The sequence below is a fragment of the Sus scrofa genome, chromosome 6 (assembly GCF_000003025.6).
Source record: "Sus scrofa isolate TJ Tabasco breed Duroc chromosome 6, Sscrofa11.1, whole genome shotgun sequence".
Classification (NCBI taxonomy): domain Eukaryota; kingdom Metazoa; phylum Chordata; class Mammalia; order Artiodactyla; family Suidae; genus Sus; species Sus scrofa.
This window is the reverse complement of record NC_010448.4, coordinates 166,076,886-166,101,538: the sequence shown is the minus strand read 5'-3', so window position 1 is coordinate 166,101,538 and position 24,653 is coordinate 166,076,886. Positions and strand designations below refer to the sequence as shown.

The 24,653-nt window shown below is 43.5% G+C and overlaps 1 pseudogene; it reads left to right on the top strand.

Moving 5' to 3' along the window:
* Positions 5,824–21,738, top strand: LOC100514776 (annotated as a pseudogene).

Genomic DNA, 24,653 nt, shown 5'->3' with positions numbered 1-24,653 from the left:
AGCAACTCCCAGAACAAAATTTCCTGAAAAAGTTGTGACATTTATTGTTCCAACTTGTTCCATTTCCCTCACTGTCTGGCCCACTGCAGTCTGGCTTTCACCTGAACCATTTCATTGAAATGGCTCTAAGACCAACGATGACCTCCAGGTCACTAAAACAAAAGAATATTTTTCAGTCCTTACCTGCTTGGACACTTGACAGCATTTGATATCCTCTTCTTATCAAAAACCGTCTAAGGAGTTCCCGTTGTGGCACAGCAGAAACAAATCCAACTAGTATCCATAGGACATGGGTTCGATCCCTGGCCTTGTGCGGTGGGTTAAGGATCCTGCATTGCTGTGGCTGTGATGTAGGCCGGTGGCTACAGCTCCAATTCGATCCCTAGCCTGGGAACCTCCATATGCCGAGGCTGTGGCCCTGAAAAGACAAATGAATAAATAAATAAAGCAGAGAGTTGAGTATCTGGGTTTGGAGGATGAGGGGAGATGCAGGCTGAGGCCATTAGAGAAGAGTGTAATCCCCTCTCAAAAGCTGAGGTGGACACGAAGGAGTTCCCAGCTGGAGGCTAGGAACTGGCCTTGCTCCCAACAGCCTTTTTGGCAGGAGCAGCGCCATTGCAGTGTCTGCCACGAGGCGGCACATAACAAAAGCCCCCCACCAAAGCCAAGGGAATGAGAAACACCTCCCAAGGAAGCGACAGTTAGAATGAGGCCTGCTGGGTGGTTAAAACTGGCCGGGGAAGCCTGACGGGGTCCCAGACCAGGCACAGAGAACGAGTAGGGAAGCTCCACACAGCATGAGGGTTGGATTCTCCAAGGAACCCAAGAAAGACCTGTTGGCTGGACAGCATGTGGTCTTCCAGCAACTCAGGAAATGGGTCTTTTCCCAACTGAATGTGTTTGACACGTTTTTTGAGAACCTCTAATTAAACATGCAAGTCCCTGAATCCCACTCAGAGATTCTGACCCCGTGGGCCTTATGCACAGCCCCATTCCCAGGCTTTAATAAGCACGTCCCCCTGGGATTCCAAAGTGGATGGTTCACGAAATGCGCTTTGAGGACGTGATAAACAGTGGCTGCTGTTATGATTTCCTCACTTGTCTGTCTCTCATAGACGGTGAATTCCTCTCAGAGAGCTGCCTAGCGCTGGGCATAAAATATGCACTTGAGAAATATCCAAGGAGTGAATAAATGACAAAGATGGAGGCAGGGCCACGTAATAAAAATGGAATAGCTAAAAGTACCTTGTAAACCATTCATAAAACGTCCTACGCTGTACATAAGGACTTCCAAACTGTTCTGACCATGTCCCACAGTAAGAAATATATTTTACATTGCAACCCGGCGCGTGCGTGCACACACACCACACACACACACACACACACAAATATAAAACCACAAATTCACATTCCAATAGTTACACTTACTGCATGGGAAGTGTTCTGATATTTTCTGTTCTATCAAAAAAAACATATAAATATGTAAAATATACATATATATACACTCACATTATATTTGTCTTTTTAGGGCCACACCTGCAGCATATGGAAGTTCCCAGGCTAGGGGTCAAATCAGAGCTGTAGCCACCAGCCTACACCACAGCCACAGTCATGCCAGATCCAAGCCATGTCTGCAGCCTATACCACAGCTCAAGCAATGCCAGATCCTTAACCCACTGAGCAAGGTCAAAGATTGAACCCACAACCTCATGGATGCTAGTCGGGTTGGTTACCACTAAGCCATGATGGGAACTAAGAAAAAATATACATTATTTTAATGACACATTCGTGGGTCTTGGGCAGTTCAAAAAACAATGAGTAAAATGCAATTTTTGCCATTACCCACCCTGTCCCCACTCCTGCAGCTATGATTTGGCCTTGTTAAATTAGCAACAAGCACCCATGAGTTCTGGAACTTAATTCTCAAGTCTCCTCTATGCTGCTGCTTCTGACTCCAAAGGCCCTGCTTCCTTCCTTCCTTCGGTAATTCCCATTTATTCTACCCAATCCTGTGGCCTGGGAAGGTATCCCTCCCCTGGGCACAGTTTTCCTATCTCTGTCACTTTGCATGGAAATAGTCTGCTTACCTGACCATACCTTCAGCAGACTGCAAATACTTAGCAGTCAAGGATTGGACAAAATGGGTAATCAAAAAATGCTTGTTGGAGTTCCGTTGTGGCACAGCAGAAACGAATCCAACCAGGAACCATGAGGTTTCAGGTTCGATCCCTGGCCTCGCTCAGGGGGTTAAGGATCCGGCATTCCTGTGGTTGTGGCTGTGATGTAAGCTGGCAGCTGTAACTCCGATCAGACCCCAGCCTAGGAACCTCCATATGCCGTGGGTGCGGCCCTAAATAGACAAAAAGACAAAACAAAACAAAACGTGAAACTTCTACAAACAAACTTGAAGAAAACTTACATTTTCAGGTCTTTCCATACTCTGTGACTCACTAAACCATGCACTATTTGAGTCAAGCTTTGGCTCAAAGAGAGTGCAAGTTTGCAGCGTGGTTTTTGTACAGGGCCTAGATATTTGAGTTTGAAACATAAATATTAATAGAAATATTGATTCACGGAGAAGTGACAAAGGCTTTGGTGCTAGAATCAAATCGAATGAGTCAGACTCAAAGATGTAACCTCAAAGTGCCTAGCGTGGTGGCCATAAATGAGACAGACGCAGCCCAGAGAGCGGATGGCGTGGCTCTGCTGCCCAGCGCGTCCAGAGGCACCTCGGCTAATGTCCACACACAAAGTGGAGGAATTGAAATTTAAAAGTCTTGTCTTTTTCACTCCTAAGGTTACTTCTTGCAGTTGAATTTATGCATACTGTGTTTTGGGGGAAGAGCACTCACAAACTCCAAAAACACTTCAAAGATGCTTGTGTTGTCTTTATAAACTGCCTTGTCTTTGCAAAGACTTAAAGCATTTTTGTCATTTTTTAGTGTCCTTCACTTTAAGCATTTCTACATAAAGAGGCTCTTGACACGTTTTGCTCCTCTCTCTGTCCCTGGAGTCTTTCTTCTGTCTTGCATTCTCTCTCTTCTCCCGAGTAAATCAGAAACCAAGAGGATCTTTGAAACGCAGGGAAGAAGGTGAGGGTCTACCTTGCATCGTACGGCATAGGGGGCGCCAGACATTGGGGCTCAGCCCTGACTCCTGGGCACTGGGGCTGGGGTTCCAGGGAGGTGGCGGCGACGCAGGGATTTGAGAGGAAAATGAAGACGCATGGTTACTTGTGAAATGTTTGTGGTGCATTCCGCTCTTCCAGCGTCCTGACACTAGGTGAACCGAGCAGCCCACATTTACTGCTTATGGTCTTTATTTTCTATGGTGATTTGAAAAGAGCTGCATATGAGGTCACCAGTAGGCAATGCAATCACTGCACCCGCTTGTGAAGGGGCCTTGCTTCCATTGTGAGAGCGTGAGGTTTGTTTGGGTTTTTTCCAGTGATTTTTATTTTTTCCATTACACTTGGTTTACAGCTGAGCGCATGTGCTTTACCACGGAGTCCCTACCTGTTCATGCTTAACACAGAAGAGGATTAAGAAAACTGTCATAATATGTATATTTACAAAATTACGGAATATCGTAAATATATAACATTTATAATATTATGCTTCTGATCCCCTTTTGTCTTTTAGATTTCTTTTCAACATCCAAAAACCCTTAACAGTGATATAAACATTAGGACGAAATCAAGGAAAGAGAAATTTGCTCTCATTCTCACCACAGCAACGAATCAAAACTACCTTCATTTTCCCATGTTCCCCTCAAGTCCTCACCTGTATATCTACCAGGTATTTCCTTGCAAATGACTAAACAATAAAGGAATTGCTGACAAGTCCAGCTTCAGGTGAGGCCTGACCCAGCAGACGGAACTAAATCACCAAGTGGGCACTAAGTTTCTTTCAACTACGTTATTCTTCCTGCTACTGTGTTGCTTCATCCTCAGGCTTCACATGGTGACCTTAGCAAGTTCCAAGCCCTCCCAGTGTGGTAGGAAAACAGAGGCAGAATTCTGGATCCCACATCCTCACACCTCACCAAGCCATAGCAAATGGTCTCTGATTGGGTACCTGCCCCTCCTTAAGCCAGCCATTTGGGCAGGGAGGTGAAGTTCAGATCGACTTGAATTATCAGGTCCCAACAAGGGCTGAGAACTAGCGAGAAGTGGTTTCCTTTGAAATAAAACATATGTGCTCTTAGGGAAAAAGAAAATGGATGCTAAGCAGTATAAACAATATATACCTGTTATGTGTGCAAACGATTTTTTTTTCTTCATTATAATCACAGCTTGGATGTGATTTTATACTCTGCTTTTTAAACATAACCTTCTAGGAGTTCCTGTCGTGGCGCAGTGGTTAACGAATCCAATTAGGAAACATGAGGTTGCGGGTTCCATCCCTGGCCTTGCTCAGTGGGTTAAGGCCTTGCTGTGAGCTGTGGTGTAGGTTGCAGACACGGCTCGGATCCCGTGTTGCTGTGGCTGTGGTGTAGGCCGGCAGTAGGGCTCCGATTAGACCCCTAGCCTGGGAAGCTCCATATGCCATGGGTGTGGCCCTAGAAAAGGCAAAAAGACAAAAAAATAAAATAAAATAAATATAACCTTCCATAGAATTATGTTTCAATATGGTGTACTGATAGCAAGCACACTTTTAATGCAGTTAAATCTATGTCATTTATAGTGATTCTATCATCATTTAAACTTGAATGTGAAATATTGTTGATACTAATGAAACATCTAGTGAAAGCTGTTCAAATAATATGAGCATGTAAAGTGAATCATCCATGGAAGCCGGTGTATCGTAATAATGATCAAAACATATTTCTGTTGTGGTCAAGAATTTAAGGCCAGAACTGTCAGTGAATGTTTTTTCACTTATTTATTCATTTATTCAACATTCAGCAAGTGTTTGCGTGGGTCAGCATGTGCTAGAGGCGGGGATACAAAGATGAATCAAACTGGTCCTTGACCTCACTGAACGCATGTTTTGGCAGCTTTTTCCCCACACCTCATTCTGAATTTCATGATCTTGTTTTCTGTATATTTCATTGTGATGTAGCAAAATTCAATAGCAACCTTGAGCTTTGTATCTCTGATAAGTTCTTCCCCGGGACAGCCTGGACGTCATTTCAGTCTTCTTCAGACTGAGCGTCAGGCTGCAGAACCACAGTGTCTGATTACAAAACAGATTCTTGCATATCTGCTTATGTGCTTCCACCACCTAGTGATTAGCACCTGCTAATTCCTAGAGGTAAAAGGAGGATTCGACTAAATGCAGAAGGTGCCGTGCGGGTCAGTCCTGCCCCGCTTAATGTATGGTTAGGGGCCAGCCCTGCCAGTCGTCATATGAATTTGCAAATTACCATATGATTTAAAAAGAATTTAAACATCTTCTGGGGGACTATAAAATTAAAAAACAAGTGAAGGTGAGCCCTTCACAGAAATTTTAGATGTGGGGGAAAGAGTAATTAAAATAACGGTCACTCTCCCTTTCAGAAGAATTCCAAATCATGATGTGGCTGCGTACGTCTCATCCTTAGGATGTGTAGCTTAATTCCTGCCCTCTCCTCGCTGACAGTGGACTATACTTCCTAACTCTCTATGAAAGGACAGAGCAGGGAAAGGAGAAAATAGTTAATTTTACAGTGGAGAAAGCTGTCAAACCTGACCTCTCCCAGTGGGGACACAAAGGGATGAAATTGAACATCATCAGAGATGCCATCTGAGGATCCTTTACCCCGAAGGAGTGTGAGGAGGAGGGCCCTTCACTTTGTGTTGCTCCTTCCAAAAGCCCGTGAGCCCATGAGCCCAGCCCGATCATGAGAAACGCATCGGACGAACCCAGATTGGAGGACGTTCGGCAGAATAATGAGCCAGTCCTCCTCAAAACCCTCAAGGTCACGAGAAACACAACGTGAGAGACCATCACAGACCAGAGAGGCTGAGAAGACCTAGCAACAAAATGCAGTGTGGTACCCTGGATTGGACCTGGGACAGAAAAAGGACATTAACGTAAAAAGTGGTGAAACTCAAAGTCTTGCATTTAGTTAACTCTGAAGTACCAATATTAGTTCCTTCGTTTGGACAAATGAACCATGGTGATATCAGGTTTTGACGATGCGGGGAACTGGCTGAGGGGTATGTGGGAACTCTCTGTACTCTCTTTGTAACTTTTCTGCAAATCTAAAATTATGCCAAGGAGTTCCCGTTGTGGCTCAGCAATAATGAACCCAGCTAGTATCCATGAGGATGCAGGTTCGATCCCTGGCCTCACTCGGTGGGTTAAGGATCCGGCCTTGCAGCAAGCTGCAGCATACGTAACAGATGTGGCTCAAATCTAGCATTGCTGTGGTTGTGGTGTAGGCTGGCAGCTGCAGCTCGGATTCAACCCCTAGCCTGGGAACTTGCACATGCTGCAGATGCAGACCTAAAAAGACCAAAAAAAAAAAAAAAAAAAAAAAATCTGAATTTCAGGAGTTCCCACTGTGGCTCAGAGGGTTAAGAACCCGACATAGCGTCCATGGGGATGTGGGTTTGATCCCTAGCCTTACTCAGTGGGTTAAGGGTACAGCGTTGCTGCAAGCTGCAGCGTAGGTCACAGATGTGGCTCAGATCTGGTGTGGCTGTGGCGTAGGCCTGCAGCTGCAGCTCTGATTCAACCCTTAGCCCAGGAACTTCCATATGCCACAGCGCAGCCCTAAAAATAAAAATAAAATAAAATCTGAATTTTAATCTGTGATGGGAGGGGTTTGCTAAGCACAGTTGAACTCTAACCCAGCCTCTGTTCAAATTATTTCAAATTCCGAATACACTTACCAAGTGGAATCTTACTCTGTTATAGGTATGTAAATGTAGGGCAATGCCCATACATCAAGGTGTATAAAGATTGGACAGCAATGTTCATATAAAGACCAACAACTAAATCTCTTCTTTTGTTTAGAGAGAAAAGACTTGTCAGTTGTATCTGAATGAATATAATAATCATAGCAGGGGATCTGATAAAGCAGCAGAATGGAAGCAGCATTTAACTTTCTTCCCTGCCCACCCCAGCCTCTCAGAAGTTGAAAAAGAAGGCCGCCAGGGTCATTAAATTATCTCTATGGTATCGCAGGATGGAAGTATTGGTTTCAAACCATCCATAATAGATGGGTGTCTAGTCTAGCCTAGACATCCACTCATAGGTTGATGCTTCCACAGCCTCCCCTGGCAGTTCTTAAGTGTTCTTAGAATTTTAATATTTATTCCATCCAAACCTCATCAACTTATTTCCAAAGCCCAGACAACGGCAGGCAAGGTCTGTTGTAATTGATGCATCACCTGTCCTTCCCTTGCCAGGTTCTCATTCTACTTGCCAGGCACTTTCCACTCTCAAACTACTTCCTTCCTCTCCTGATTGCCAGGCCTTCTTCTACTTAGTCTTGCATCACCCCCACCCTCACCTCCTCCTATCCACGCCCTGCCTCTCCTTTTGTTTTTTTTCTTGCCCCCCCCCACCGCCCCCCCCACCCCCCGCTGCACCCAGGGCCTATGGATGTCCCAGGCAGGGGTCAAATCAGAGCTGCAGCTGCGGCCACAGCCACAGCCACACAGGCTCTGAGCCGCAGTTGCCTCCGACACTGCAGCTTACCCACCGAGCAAGGCCAGGGATCCAACCCGCATCCTCAGAAAGACAGTGTAGGGTTCTTAACCTGCGGAGTCACAGCAGGAACTCCCCTGCCTCTCCTTTTCTGAGTGCTGGACTCTTAGTCTCTTTTAAACCCAATTCTTGGAGCACTCCTGATTCCAGTTGCTGAATTTTGCCATTTTTCAATTATCTATTTAATTTTTCTGAACAGGAAAAAGACATAGAATTAATACTGTCTTATTGCATATTACTCCAGTTGGCTAGGGAAATTGACATTTATTTTGTAATGTTATATTTCTATTTTTTTTTTATTTTATTTTTTTTTTTATTTATTTTTTTTTTTTTTTTTTTTTTTTTGTCTTTTGTCTTTTGTTGTTGTTGTTGTTGCTATTCCTTGGGCCGCTCCCGCGGCATATGGAGGTTCCCAGGCTAGGGGTTGAATCGGAGCTGTAGCCACCGGCCTACGCCAGAGCCACAGCAACGCGGGATCCGAGCCGAGTCTGCAACCTACACCACAGCTCACGGCAACGCGGATTGTTAACCCACTGAGCAAGGGCAGGGACCGAACCCGCAACCTCATGGTTCCTAGTCGGATTCGTTAACCACTGCGCCACGACGGGAACTCCTGTAATGTTATATTTCTTAGAAATAATCTAGCTTTACCTTTTTTCACCTAGTGAGGCTTATGTTATCTATTTAGCAATTTTCACATCATCTTTAGCTATGTATTTCTTTTTTTTTTTTTCTTTTCTTTTTGCTTTTTTAGGGCCACATGCATGGCATATGGAAGTTCCCAGGCTAGGGGTCAGATCAGAGGTGCAGCTGCTGGCCTACACCACAGCCACAGCAACACCAGATCCGAGCCGCATCTGCGACCTACACCACAGCTCACGGCAATGCCAGATTCTTAACCCACTGATCGAGACCAGGCTTCAAACCTGCGTCCTCATGGATACTCGTCAGGCATATTGGGTCATGCCTTCCTGACAAAGACCAAACTTCGCTTAGTACAAAGTTTGGCCAAAGTTTTGTTGAAGAGTCATAGCAATTCAATTTTTAATGTTCCCACTCTGAACATTCATTCAACAGACACTTATTAAGCATCTACTGTATTCCAAACACTGGTCCTTTAGGATGAATCAGGCACAGTCTGTCTTTCTGGAGCTCATCTCCTCAGTGGCACAGCAGACATCCTGGCTAATTACTACAGCACAAGGTAACGACTGCTCGAAGGGTCTTGAGAGCACAATGCAAGTACGGCTCAAGCACACACATCTTCTGAACGACTTTAGTCTGCCTGGCAGACACTAGGCAGAGCTGACAGGGGCATGGGTACAAAGATGAATCGTATACGGTCCCTACCTCAGGATTCACAGGCTAGTGCAAGAGACTGAAAGGAGTAAGATGCCTTCAGGCTTACAAAGAGGAAGTATCTGGGCTGAGTCTTGAAGGATTAGAGGAGAGTCGGCAGAGTTGGAGGGGGGAACTCTTTCAGGCAGGGTAACAGCCTGAACCAAAACTCAGAGGCATAAAACCACAGGGCATGGGCAAAGATCTACATGCCTTTCGTTATTCATGAAGGGTAAACTCCAGGCTGAGAGTGGTTAAGAGATGAGACCAAAGAGGGAAACAGAAGCCTAGAATGGGATTAAACCATGGAAGTGGTGCTATAGACAGGTTTTGTAGAAAGGTGCTATAGAGACCTCTCAGGCTATGAGGTGAAGGTGGATTTAGGGCCTGGGCAAATGGGTAGACTTGGTGCCATTTACCGAGCTAGAGAACGTCGAAGAAGAAGATGTGGGAGTGATGGAGGGGAAGTGAAATCTTCAGTTTAGGGTCATTGAATTTGAGGTGTCTCTGAGACATCAAAGGGGAAATATTCAGCAGGAGCTTGAACACATGAAGTGGCAGATCTGGGGAGAGATCAGGACTGGGAAAGATCTGTAAGACATCAGCATACAGGTACAGCTGAAACCAGAATAAGTGATAAATCAAATACGCCTAGAAATTAAAATATTAGTGGATAAAAAGGAATGTTGATTTCTTTGTGATGATCTTCTGGTCAATAAAGTGAGTAACTAAATTAAAACAATTTTTTTCTGCATGGTATTGAACGAAGATTTATTTCATTCTTTCATTTCAGTTTTCATTCCATTTGAGTTGGTTTTTTTTTTTTTTTTTTTTTTTTTTGTCTTTTGTCTTTTTTTGTTGTTGTTGTTGTTGCTATTTCTTGGTTCTTGGGCCACTCCCGCGGCATATGGAGGTTCCCAGGCTAGGGGTCCAGTCAGAGCTGTAGCCACCGGCCTACGCCAGAGCCACAGCAACGCGGGATCCGAGCCGCGTCTGCAACCTACACCACAGCTCACGGCAACGCCGGATCATTAACCCACTGAGCAAGGGCAGGGACCGAACCCGCAACCTCATGGTTCCTAGTCGGATTTGTTAACCACTGCGCCACGACAGGAACTCCCCATTTGAGTTTTTAAAATTCATCTAATAAAAACAAAAACAAACAAATTGTACCTAATCAAACTTAGAAGCTTTTGCACAGCAAAAGAAACCATAAAAAAAAAAGAAGAAAGAAAAAGCAAGCTACAGATTGGGAGAAAATATTTGCAAATGATGCAACAAACAAGGGCTTAACCTCCAATATATACAAATAATTCATACAACCCAACAACAACAAAACACCAAACAACCCAACTGAAAAATGGACACAAGACCTAAATAGACATTTCTCCAAAGAAGACACATGGATGACCAGTAGGCACATGAAAAGATGCTCAACACTGCTAATTATCAGAGAAATGCAAATCAAAACTACAGTGAGGTACCACCTCACACTGGGCAGAATGGCCATCATCAAAAAGTCTACATAATAAGTTGTAGAGAAAAGGGAACCCTCCTACACTGTTGGTGGGAATGTAAATTGGTACAACCACTATGAAGAACAATATGGTGGTTCCTTAAAAAACTAGAAATACCAACAAAATTTTAACTTAAAAAAACCCCTAAAACATAGAGTTGCCATACGATACAGCCATCCCTCTCCTGAGCATATATCCAGAGAAAACTCTAATTCAAAAAGGTACATGCACCCCTATGTTCATAGCAGCACTATTCACAATAGCCAAGACATGGAAACCACCTAATTGTCCATCAACAGATGACCGGATAAAGACGATGTGGTGCATATATGTGATGGAATGCCTCTCAGCCATAGAAAGAATGAAATAATGCCATCTGCAGCATTCATACTAATTAAGTCAGAAAGAGAAAGACAACATATGATACCACATGACACCACTTATATGTGGAATTTAAAATATGGTACAAATGAACCTATCTGCAAAACAGAAGCAGACTCAGAAATAGGACAGACTTGTGGTTGCCAAGGGGGAGGAGGGAAGGAGTAGGACAAACTTGGAGTTTGGGGTTGGTAGATGCAAACTACAACAAGGTCCTACAGTATAGCACCGGGAACTATATCCAATCCCCGGGATGGACAATGATGGAAAATAATATAAAAAAGAACATACATATATATAAATGAATCACTTTGCTATACAGCAGAAATTGGCACAACACTGTAAGTCAACTATACTTGAATACAAGTTTTAAAAAAAGAAACTTGTCGAACACTACCTCTGCTAGAGGCTCAAGGTTAACAACCCTGGAGATAAGTCATGCTAATAACACGTACACTTTATATGATGTGATGAGAAGGGCACTTGGCCTCTGTGATCTTTCTCCCCCAAATCTACGACCTCACTGTAACCATGAGCAAACATCAAACAAACACAGATTGAGGGACATTCTACAAGAAAACCAAGCCAGTTCTCAAAACTGCCAAGGTCACCAAAGACAGGGAAGTATGAGAAACTGTCACAGGCCAGAAGAGGCTAGAGGGACATGATAATTAAATGCAATATGGAATCCTGGATGGGATCATAGAACAGAAAAAGGGCTTTGGGGGAAAAGTGGTGGAAAACAAACAGTTTTCTGTTAATGGTAATGTACCAATGTCGGTTACATCGTCGTAACAAATGCATCATGGTGACAGAGGATGTTCGTGGTAGGGAAAACTGAGTACGGGCTACAAGAACAACCGGTATTACCTTTGCAGACTTTTTGCAAATCTAAAACGACTGCAAAATAGAAAGTACATTTTTTGAATGCAGCCAGTAAATGTGTTTCCCTTGAGTTAGCTTTTAGGCAAAAAAGATTTTTCTCCATGGGTGTAGAGTAAGAAAAGTCGTGGACAGAGACTGGCCACTGGGAAAAACCAACATTTACATGGCAATCAGAGAAAGCAGAGAGGACAAGAACCATTACTGAGGTCAGGAGAGTGTCAGCAGGATCAAATGCCAAGAAGTCTAGATGTGGATTAAATGTCTGCAAAGAAAATAGAATTAATGGCCCAGAAAGAGCCCTACACCTCAATGGAAACTTGGTATGTAACAAGGTGTTCTTGATGCTGATGAAAGAAATCGAAGATGATACAAACCGATAGAAAGATAAACCATACTCTTGGATTAGAAGAACTGATATTATCAAAATGACTATACTATTGACATACAACCTACAGATTCAATCTAATCCCCATCAAAATGCCAATGGCATTTTTCAAAGAACTAGAATAAAAAAATTTTAATTTGCATGGAAACATGAAAGACTCTGAATAACCAAAGAAATCTTGAAAAAGAAAAACAGAACTGGAGGAATCAGGCTCCCTGACTTCAGACAATACTACAAAGCTACAGTCATCAAAACAGGTTGGTACTGGTCTAAAAACAGAAATATAGGAGTTCCCGTCGTGGCGCAGTAGTTAATGAACCCGACTAGGAACATGAGGTTGGGGTTCGATCCTGCTTCTTAGTGGTTAACGATCCAGCGTTGCGTGAGCTGTGGTGTAGGTGCAGACGCGGCTCGGATCCGCGTTGCTGTGGCTCTGGCGTAGGCTGGTGGCTACAGCTCCAATTCGACCCTAGCTGGAACCTCATATGGCGGAGCGGCCAAGAAAATGCAAAAAGACAAAAAAAAAAAAAAAAAAAAAAAAAAGAAATATAAACCAGTGGAACAGGATAGAAAGCCCAGAGATAAACCACACACCTATGGTCAAGTAATATACGACAAAGAAGGCAAGAATATACAAGGAAGAAAAGACAGTCTCTTCAATATGTGGTGCTGGGGGAGTTCCCATCACGGCGCAGCGGAAACAAACCCACCTGGGAACCATGAGGTTGCAGGTTCGATCACTGGCCTTGCTCAGTGGCTCAAGGATCCGGTGTTGCCGTGAGCTGTGGTGCAGGTCAGAGACGCGGCTCGGATCTGGCATTGCTGTGGCTGTGGTGCAGGCCAGCGGCTACAACTCCAATTCGACCCCTGGCCTGGGAACCTCCATATGCCTCAGGCGTGGCCCTTAAAAGATAAAAAGCCAAAAAAAGGGGGGGGGAATGTGGTGCTGGGAAAAACTGAACTACGTGTAAAAGAATGAAATTTGAATAATCTCTGACATCATATACAAAAATAAACTGGGAGTTCTCTTGTGTTTCAGCAGGTTAAAGATCCGGCCTTGTTACTGTAGTGGCTTGGGTCGCTGCAGCTGGCACAGGTTCAATCCCTTGCCTGGGAAGTTCCATATGCCTTGAATGTGGCCTAAATAAATAAATAAACTCAAAATGGATACTATAAACCTCTTAGAGGAAAGCATAGGCAGAACACTCTTTGACATAAATCACAGTGATATCTTTTTTGATCCACCTCCTAAAAAATTAAAACTTTAAAAAAATAAACAAATGGGACACAAACAGAAAAGCTTTTACACAGGAAAGGAAATCATGAAAAAAGAAAGAAAAAAAAAACACAGAATGGGAGAAAATCTTTGCAAACGAAGCAACCAACAAGTGATTAATCTCCAAAATATACAAGCATCTCCTGCAGCTCTCTCAAAAAACAAAACAAAACAAAACAAAACTGAATCAAAAAATGGGCAGAAGCTCTAAATAGACATTTCTCCAAAGAAAACAGACAGATGGACAAAAAGCAGATAAAAAGATGTTCAACATCACTAATTATTAGAGAAATGCAAATCAAAAGTGCAATGAGGTATCTCTTCACACCAGTCAGAATGGCCGTCACCAAAAAGACCACAAACTGGAGTTCCCTGGTGGCCTAGCTATTAAAGGATCCAGGATTGTCACTGCTGTGGTTCGGGTCACTGCTGAGTCATGGGTTAGATCTCTGATCCAGGAATTTCTGTATGCCACAGGCACAGCCAAAATAATAATAATAATAAGTCTACAAACAATAAATACTGGAGAGGGTGTGGAGAAAAAGGAACCCTCCTACACTGCTGGTGAAAATGTAAATTGTACAACCGCCATGGAGAACAGTATGGCGATTCCTTTAAAAAGTAAATGTAGAACTACCACCTGAAACAGCAATCCCACTCCTGGGCATATATCTGGAGAAAACCATAATTCAAAAAGATGCATGCACCCCAATATTCAGAGCGGCACTATTTACAATAGCCAAGACATGGAAGCCAACTAAATGTCTATCGACAGAGGAATGAATAAAGAAGACATGTTATGTACAATGGAATAATACTCAGCCATAAAAAAGAATGAAATAATGCCATTTGCAGCCACACGGATGGACCTAGAGATTACCATACAAAATGAAGTAAGTCAGACAGAGAAAGATAAATATCCTATGATTGATGTCACTTACATGTGGAATCTAATAAAAAATAATACAAACAAACTTACTTACAAACCAGAAGCAGACTCACAGATTTCAGAATCAAACTTACAGTTACCAAAGGGGAAGTGTCAGGGGGAGAGAGAAGTTAGGAGTTAGGGGTTAACATGTACATGCTACTGTATGTAAAACAGGTAACTAACAAGGACCCGCTGTAGAGCACAGGAAAATCTACACACTATTCGGCAATAACCTACATGGGGAAAGCATCTGCAAAAAAATGGATATGTGTATATTATAACCAAGTCACTTTGCTACACGGCTAAAACGAATACAACCCTGTAAGTTAACTCTACGCCAATAAAATTTTAAAAAAGAAAGAAAGAAAATACAGGAGATTATTTTTGACCTCAGGGTATACGGTAAGGATTTTAAACAAAACTCCAAAAGTTCTAAGCATGAAATAAAAAATTAATAAATCTGAAAATTAAAATGCAAATTAAAACAAGAATTAAATATGTTAACATGCCATTGTCAGGGAAGAGAAATTTCCCCCCTACTCCTCTTGGTTCTTTTGACCGGTATAATAATTAAATTAACAGAAAACAAATTAGCAGGAAGAAAAAATTTAATTTTTTACATACAGAGGTCTTATAAGTATAGGTCCCAAAGACGTAACAAAAGAGGGCAATTTTTATACCTTCTGGACAAACACAAACAGTAAATTTGTGAGGAGAATCGACAAGACAAAGACTTTTAGCAAAATAACAAAGGCAACTAGTGTCCATGATAACATGGGTGTGATCCCTGGCCTTGCTCAGTGGGTTAAGAATCCAGTATTGCCACAAGCTGTGGTGTAGGTTGCAGACTCAGCCTGGACTCCCTGTTGCTGTGGCTGTGGTGTAGGCCAGCAGCTGTAGCTCTGATTCCACCCCTAGCCTGAGAACTTCCGTATACAGTGGGTGCGGCCCTAAAAAAGACAAATAAATAAATAAATAAATTTGGACTTGGGGTAGTAATTCAGTAAATATAGTTCCCTGTGCTATACAGCAGGACCTTGTTTATTTATTTTATATATAGTAGTTTCCATCCACTAATTCTAAACTCCTAATTTATTCCTCCCCCACCTCCTTTCCCCTTTGGTAGCCTTAAGTTTGTTTTCTGTATCTGTGACTCTGTTTTTGTTTTGTAAATAAGTTCACTTGTATCTTTCTTGCAGGGGCCGCATGGGAGGGATGCAAAAGTTCCCAGGCCAGGTATCAAACCCTCACCACACAGTGATGCCAGATCCTTCACCACTAAGCCACCAGGGAACTCTCTGTGTCCTATTTTAGATTCCAATATAAGTGATATCCTATAGCACTTGCCTTTGACTCACTTCACTTAGCATGATAATCTCTAGGTACATCCATACTGCTGCAAATGGCATTATTTCATTCTTTTTTGTGGTTGAATAATATTCTATTGCATATACATGCAACATCTTCTTTATCCATTCATCTGCTGATAGATGTTTGCATGGCTTCCATGTCTCAGTCATCATAAATAGGGCTGCTATGAACATGGGGATGCATGTACCTTTTTGAATTTGGAGTTTTCTCCAGATATATGCTCAGAGGAGGGATTGCTGGATCATCTGGCAACTCTATTTTTAATTTTTTAAGGAAACTTCATACTGCTCTCCATAGTGTTTGTACCAATTTACATTCCCACCAACAGGGCAGGAGGGTTCCCTTTTTTCCACACCCTCTTCAGCATTTGTTGTTTGTGGACTTATCAGTGATGGCCATTCTGACCAGTGTGAGGTGGTACCTCATTGTAGCTTTGAATGGCATTTCTCTAATAATTAGCGACGTTGAGCATCTTTTCAAGTGCCTGCTGGCCAGCCATATGTCTTCTTCGGAGAAATGTCTATTTAGGTCTTCTGCCCACTTTGTGATGTGGTTGTTTGGTTTTGGTTTTTTGTTGTATTTGTTTTGTTTTCGAGTTGTATGAGCTGTTTGTGTACTTTGAAAATTAAGCTCTTGTTGGTTTCATCATTTATAAATATTTTCTCCCATTCTGTAAGTTGTCTTTTCATTCTGTTTATGGTTTCCTTTGCTGTGCAAAAGCTTGTAAGTTTGATTAGGTCCCATTTGCTTATTTTTGTTTTTATTTCTATTGCCTTGGGAGATTGACCTGAGAAAACATTGGTACAGTTTATGTCAGAGAATGTTTTACCTATAATCTCTGCTAGGAGCTTAATGGCATCATGTCTTATATTTACATCTTTAAGCCATTCTGAGTTTATTTTTATGTATGGTGTGAGGGAATGTTCTAACTTCATTGATTTATATGCAGCTATCCAGCTTTGGGAAAATGTTTTTGCCCACATAAGAGAAATGTCAGGGAGGGGTCTCCGTTACGGGCAGGCAAGTCCCCAAGGAACTCACCGAAGCACCCGCGACACAGTCAGGTCCAAATGGTTGTCCAGACTGTGTTTTATAAACTTCAAAGGAGCAGAACAATGTGTATTACCTACTAGTGATTTGAAAAGTTACGGGCCCTACCCTAAATTTTATCTGGAAGCAAAGGGAAAACTAGCCCTCAAGAATAAATGTAAAGGATCAGTGGGAAATAAAAATAAAGCTGCTTTAAAGTGACCTCCCATGCGTTCCTTCCCTTGAGGCTCAGTAGGTTAAGGATCCAGCATTGCCACTGCCCAGGGAATTTTCACATGCTGCATGTACAGCCAGAAAGAAAGAAAGAAAAGAAAGGAAAAGAAAGAAAAGAAAGGAAGGAAGGAAGAAAGAAAGAAAGAAAAAAGAAAGAAATAAAAGAAAAGAAAGAAAGAGAGAGAGAGAGAGAGAGAAAGAAAGAAAGAAGGAAAGAAGGAGGAAAGAAGGAAAGAAAGGAAAGAAGGAAAGAAAGAAAGAAAAGAATTTTTTAATTAATTTATTTTTTGTCTTTCAGGACCGCACCATGCAGCATATGGAGGTTCCCAGGCGAGGGGTCAAATCGGAGCTGTAGCCACCGGCCTACACCACAGCCACAGCAACTCAGGATCTGAGCCACGTCTGCAACCTACACCACAGATCATGGCAACACCAGATCCTTAACGCACTGAGTAAGGCCAGGGATGGAACCCGCAACCTCATGGTTCCTAGTCGGATTCTTTTCCCCTGCACCACAACGGGAACTCCTGGGAACTCCTATTTTTTAAAATAAATTTAAAATATTGTGCTTGTTCAAAGTACTGGTTACATTTGCAATGATGCTACACGGCAGGTAAAATGGCTAAACTAGAGGAATGTACATTAACACAGATAAATCTCAAACCTAAAATGATGAATGAAAAAAGCAAGTTGCAGAAGGATGAGTATAGTATGATTTCACTTACATAAAGTCTGAATATATGTAAAATAATACCATATATTATTTTGGTATACTTACATTGTAAGATTATAAAAATATGCATGTGAACATTAAATACTAAATTCACTCTGAAATTTGGTTACCTCTGGAAAAGAGCAAGTTGGAAGAAACTACAGCCGTGAGTAAACTCACTGGTCTGCCCTGAGCATCCCATTAGTAACCCCAGCTGTAGCCTCTGGAGCCACAGCCACAGGATCCAGCCGCATCGCAACCACACCACAGCAAGCATCCTAACCACTGACAGAATGAACCACAACCTCATGGTTCCTACTTGGATTCGTTAACCACTGTGCCATGATGGGAACTCCTAATTCACGTCTTTAGCTGGGTAGTTTCTGTTCTCCTTTGCATGCAGCAATATTTCATAATCTGTCAAGGGTGGGAAGAAAGAGCCTTTTGGAATAGATTTTTTTTTTTTCTTTTTTACAGCCACACTTGCAGGATATGGAAGTTCCCAGGCTAGGAGTTAAATCAGAGCTGCAGCTGCCAGCCTACACCACAGCCACAGGAACACAGGATCTGAGTTGCATCTGCAACCTACACCACAGCTTGGGACAACGCCAGATCCTTAACCCATTGAGTGAGGCCAGGGATCAAACCCCATCCTCATGGATACTAGTCAGGTTCTTAACCCACGGAACCACAACTGGAACTCCTGGAGGAGACTATAAACTGGGGTAGCTGGCTTTAGTAAGAGCAGGGTCAGTAGGCAGTGGGAGCAGAGGCTGGATGCAGCGGTAAGTGGCACCTGAATGGAAGATACCATTTGAGTTGAGTCTTAAAGACGTGCAGAGGCTCAGCCTTTATTTCCAGCCTCTGGCCAAGCCGAACAGGTCCCTGTGCCCTAGACATAGCCCACTCACTCCCCAAACTAGATATTTGCCTATATTAGTCCTGCTCCCAGGAATTAATGCTGTAACTGCTGTTTTGTGACAGTCTGCTACAATCCTGGTCCCATGCATAAAACACCTACTGTGTGCCAGGCACTTTACAGATACGCTGCTATTTAATCTTGACCACAGACTTACGAAGCAGATAATGTTATTCTCACTTTACCAGTGAGAAAACTAAGCTTTAATGTCATATTCAAGGTCATTCCGGGCATGGTCAAGCTGAGATTTAAATCCATGTTCATCTGTACTTAAAACATGTCTTTCCGCTATAACAGCCTGTGCTTCCTCACCCACCCCGGCCCACGGCACTCAGCTTCCATTCCTTCGACCCAGCTCACACGACGACTCTATTTTCTGATTCATAGTCATTCCTTCATTCAAATGTTAATTGGGGGTGTAACTGAAGGCCTTGGTATGCCATCCAAATGCCAGCCCAGAGGCACTGGCAGCTTCTGAAGACAGTTGATGCTTATGCTTCAAACACCTGCATCTCTCGGCCGGAGGGTTTTATCTGGCTGCCGGAGGGGTCAGCCCCTGCAGGAAACCAGCTGCGGCAATAGGGAGTTCGCGCCCTCCAGATCAATCTTCTCACCGGCCTTCCTAGCTTTTCTGCCTCACTCTCCTGCTCCCTCACCGTACTTTTTGGGATCACCCTCAAATAAGCTCTCTGCTTTCTCAGAGGCTACTTAGGGGAGACAGGACCAAGACAGAGGGGCTTCCTCGTGCAGCGTTAGCAAAGCCCTCCCTCAAGCCCCGCACGGTTTGGGCTTTTCCTCCTTCCACCTGCTTTGCTCCAGCTCTTGAGGCTTTGTCATGCCCTCCCGAAGCCTTTCTAATGGCAGGTCTGCCCGGCCCACTTTGAAGAGCTCAGAGCTGCCGCGGTCCTCTTTGTCCTCCTCACTCCCAACACACCAGAACTGCTCGCTGAAAGTCTGCTAGACGGGCTGAACTGTTGAAAATCCCATCTTATATCTGATCTGATTAGTTCTCACCACTTCCAAGGATATCTGGTATTACCCTTAGATGGAGAACTATTTACAGGTGCTAAAATCAAGATACATAAAGGCCAAAAAATAACAATAATAATAACAACAAAGATACATAAAGACTGAAACGGTATCAGAATAAATTCTTCCAGTTTGATCCAGAAATCAGCTAGAAAAACAAATTCAATTTATTACATTTAGATATTAATTTTGACAGTTTCCTTAAAAAAAAAAAAAAAAAACCCTGCTTACACTGGGTGCTCTGATTTAGGTTGCGATGATGAATGCAAGTATTATTTTTTAAATTTCTGCTTCTTAATATGATGCAAATGCATTGCTTGTTTGGAAGGCAAGCAGGCTAGTCCTGGATCAGAGACATGGGAAAAGAAACATGTCTTTTTGTTTTCAGTGAGGTGCTCTTAGGAGGCAGTATACACTGAGATGCGAATGATAGTCTCGATGTGGTTTTTGGCTCATCTCGGCAGGCTTCTCACTGCCTTCTTCCTCCTGCTCCATCAGAGAGGGTCCTGCTCCATGGCCGTCATTCCCGCGCCGCCTCCACCTTCCCCTAAGCAGCCACTTCCTCAGCCTCATCTCCCTTCCCTCACTACCTGGCCCTTTGCCCAAGATCTCTCTCCACTGTGGTCCCTCCCACCTCTGGCATCTCTCTCCTCCAGGTGAGGAAACAGGTGTAGGGAAGATGTATGTATGTAGGTCTCAGAACGAAAGGTGGAGAGGGTACGACGGAATGACTGAGAAGCAAGGTGAGCAAGAAGGGCTGGGTCGGTGGGGAGGGGACATACAGAACAGGTGAGGGGACGGTCAGAAAGGCAGGGTGACCCCAGTGAAAGGGATTCATCCTCAGCGTCCTGGAGGAGGAAGCATTAACCCCGATTCTTTTCTCCCCAGGGCTGTGCTTTTCTCATCCCACCCTAGGACCTCAGGTGAATCCCTCCTTCCAAGTGTCTGGAAGAAGTAATTGAACCCGAGTCATCTGTCTTTCTCACAGATAAAGGTGCCAGGTCTGTCACTGGGAAGGGAAGGGCCTCTAGTTTCCAGCCTTCCCCAGTCTTGCAGCAGCATCTTGGCCATATCTGGGAAGTGGGTGATAAGAACACTCGGCTTCTTATCTATAAAACACTGGCTCTCTGGCTGTAGACCTAATTTAGATTATAATCTCCGGACCGTATCTAGCAGTGCTGCAGAGGAAGAAGCATCAACAGTCGTGTCCAGTCGGCCTAGGTTCTATTTTCTGCTCTGCCCTCACCTGCCACATGACTTTGAGCAGGTCATTAACCACTCTGAGCCTCAGTGTCCTCAGGGGGACTCAGGGGAACTGAAATCCACACCTCAAGCGTTATAGCAAGAGTTCAGTGAGATGGTATGTGAACGCCTCACAACACTCGGTGGGTTGAGACTGTGCCAATTTGTTCACCATATGGAGTGCAATGCCTGGACGGCAACAATATCCTGCCCTGACAGGGTCCCCTAAAACTCACTATATCAAACCCAGAGAGAGTGGCACACTCGTCTAATGTGCCTAGGAGATTGCATCATGTCCCACAGGTTAAAAGGGGCTTGTTGAAACAAAAGTTTCAATAATATTGATTGTGTCCATTGAGGAGTTTAATAAGTGCTTCTCGAACCTTAATGTGCCTCTGAATCACCTGGGGATCTTGTTAAAAAGCAGGTTGTGTCTGCCACCTTTCTGTGCCGTCATAAAGGTGCACCTGACTGTCCTGGCTGATGTTCTCAAGAGCATCAATAATGCCAAAAAGAGAGGCAAACGCTAGGTTCTTATTAGGCTGGGCGCCAAAGCCATTATCCAGTTTCTCACTGTGACGATGAAGCATGGTTATACTGTCCAGTCTGAAGTCACTGATGATCACAGAGCTGGGGAAATTGTTGAGAACCTCACAGGCGGGTTACCTAAGTGTGGAGCTCAGCCCCGGATTTGATGTACTACTCAAAGATCTAGGAAAATGGAAGAATAACCTGCTCCCATTCCATCAGTTCGGTTTCATGATACTGATAACCTCAGGCAGCATCATGAACCATGAAGAAGCAAGATGAAAACATACAGGAGGGAAAGTCTCAAGATACTTTTTCTAGGGGTATAATACAAATATGCAAGTAAAATGCCTCAACAGAAAAAAAAAAAAAAAAAGCAGGTTCTGATTCAGCAGTTCTAAGTGGTGGTCTGCCAAGCTCCCAGGTAATCCTGAAACTGTTGGTTTGGGGACCTCATGGAGCAGGGGTCTAATACAGAGGGGAACAAACTTTTCTGTAATGGGTCTGACAGTAAATTGTCGTAGCTTTGTGGACTGTATGATTCTTGCTGCAACTGCTTAACTCTGCCCGTAGAGAAAAAGAGCAGCCATAGATCATAGGCAAATAAATGGTCATCATTTGATAAAACTGTATTTACAAAAACCAGGGGCAGGGAGTTTTCTTGTGGCACAGTGGGTTAAGGATCCGGTGTTGTCCCTGCAGTGTCTTGGGTCACTGCTGCGGCACGGGTTCAGTCCCTGGCTCTGGGATATCTGCATGCTGCAGGTGCAGCCAAAAAAAGACAAAATCCAGGGACAGACTGTACTTGGCCCTTGAGTCATAGTTTACCTACCCTTTATCTAATATAGGTAATGTCAGTGTATCATTCTTGTAATGAACATCAGTGAGGATGTCACCTGGATACCCGAAAATTCCCGCTCACGTGGTAACTTCCCTTCCTGCAGATCCCCTTCCCCGAGTCACAATCTATATGATGCCAGGTGCAGAACACCCCCGGCCAGGTTCTCATAACAGGACTCTGACCCCAGACTCCAGCCGACTGGTTCAGGGTGGTGGCACAGATCCAAGGAGCATCACCACATTCTATCCCACGGACTGTCATGCTCCAGGGGTGCCCTTTACATAGAAAACAAGGTGAAGGCAACCTTGAGCTGTGAACTTGGCTGAACTGGGCACCTGACTAAGGCGGGCTACTCGCAGTCTTTCCTTCAGATTCTGGAGTTGAGATCCTTGCTTGGGTCTGCCTGTCTGTTCTCTCTCTTCTCTTAAATGGAGAATATGTGAGTAGGGACAGAGCCGTTTCTTTTTCTTCTTTTTTTTTTTTTTTTTTTTTTTTTTTTACTCTGTTGATTGGTTTGCAGAGAAAGTTAGTAGAGAGAAAGAATGAAGCAGATAGTCAGAGAGAAACAATGGTGAGAGCTGGCGAGAGGGCTTCCTGGGTTTTAAACAGCACATCAGTCCTTGGATCCAGGCCATCCCTGAGGTCCAGCTGCATCCTTGCCCTTGGGTTCTATGAGAAGACCTTATATAACTTCACTTTTCTTTTGCTTAAATCCAGTAAAACTCTGCTGCATGAAAACTATATCCCAAGAGCACTGACAAGCAACAAAAGAGTTCTTCCATAGAATTCAAATTTGGTAGGATTTTTTTTTTTTTGAGAAAATCAATGTACAGACTGTTACAGTAGCACATACATACTTTTGTTTGGAACTGGATCTTCCTGACAATAGAGTATGTTATATTTCATAAATAATAAAGCACATCTGTATTCTACAGATCCACAGAGTAATACATCATTTCGTCAGCTGCATACTAATTCTCAGCCCCTTATGTTGTTGGTTAGGGTTCAGTGTGGCAGAGAAAACTGTTCATTTGGGCAGAAAGGGATGTAGCACAGGGATCACACGGCTCAGGCTCTTGTTAGGTGGCTGAGAAAACACTCCAGACTGATCACCCAGGAACGTTTCTCCAGCCTACCCTGCGGAACCGGGCTGTGGAGGAGCCCACTGCTCCTGCCAAAGATAGGGGACCCCTGCTACGTCAGGGCATAACCACCAGTGGGAACTAGTTCTGGAATCCCGCCACTCTTCCCACATCGGAAAGTTACCTGCCACATTAGGGAGCTGTCACCTCTGCTTCCAGGTCCAGATCAAACTGCTTCCCTCTAAACCATCAGGACCAGCAAGACAGAGGCCTCAAACTCCCCCTCTTAACTCAGTTCATTTTCAGGTTCCAGGTGAATGCATTTGACTGAGGGAACCCAAGTCTCCTTCAGAACCCCAGCAGGAATGAGTCTGAAAAATGTGGTTTTAGATTTTTCAGTCTCGGCATTTCAGGAAGACACACTGAAATGAGACTGGAACAGATACTGAATGAGCTAGTCTACAGAATTAGCCACACCCGAATTGACCACACAGTTGTAAAACAAAAATCATATTTTTGTCAAGGAAACACAAATATGAGCAAACAAACAATAACACAGCAGTTCACTGCACTTGTTAGATTGAAGCTACATAATTCAGACGGTCCCTCTTTTCGCTAGTGTTAGTTATGTATTCATTCCTATTTAGGCAACTGGAACAGCTTTTAACATCTCAATGATTGTGATGAGTAAAGAAATTTATTCACTCATTCATTTATTCAACAAATATGTTTCAAATCCTGCTGTGTGCCAGCCACTGCTTTTGTGCTACAGCTGTAACAGGGACCAATGGAGGTTAGTCACATCCGACTAGATCAAGATTCCCTTTGAAAATCCCCTCTGTCCTCCATGAGGTTGAAAGGATTTGGGGGGTTCTGTTGACATAAGCAAAGACAGAACAGTTGCAACAGCCAATGGCCCTTGAGTATTTGGCCTTTGAAACCCAAAAGGTGCACACATGTGGCCAAAGCATACAATGACATGTCAGTCAACTTTATTGACTTCAAAAGTATGTTTTTAAACATCTACATCAGAGATTAAAAAAAAAATCTGTCTTGACAAATATTTCACCACAATTTGATGATCCTTAAGAATGCTGCTTTCCAGTATGGTGATTCCTCAGAAAACTAAACATAGAACTACCATTCGATCCAGCAATCCCACTCCTGGGCATCTATCCAGAGAAAACCACGACTCGCAAAGACACATGTACTCCAATGTTCATTGCAGCACTATTTTCAATAGCCAAGACATGCAAACAACCTAAATGTCCATTGACAGAGGAGTGCGTCCAGAAGATGTGGTACATATACAC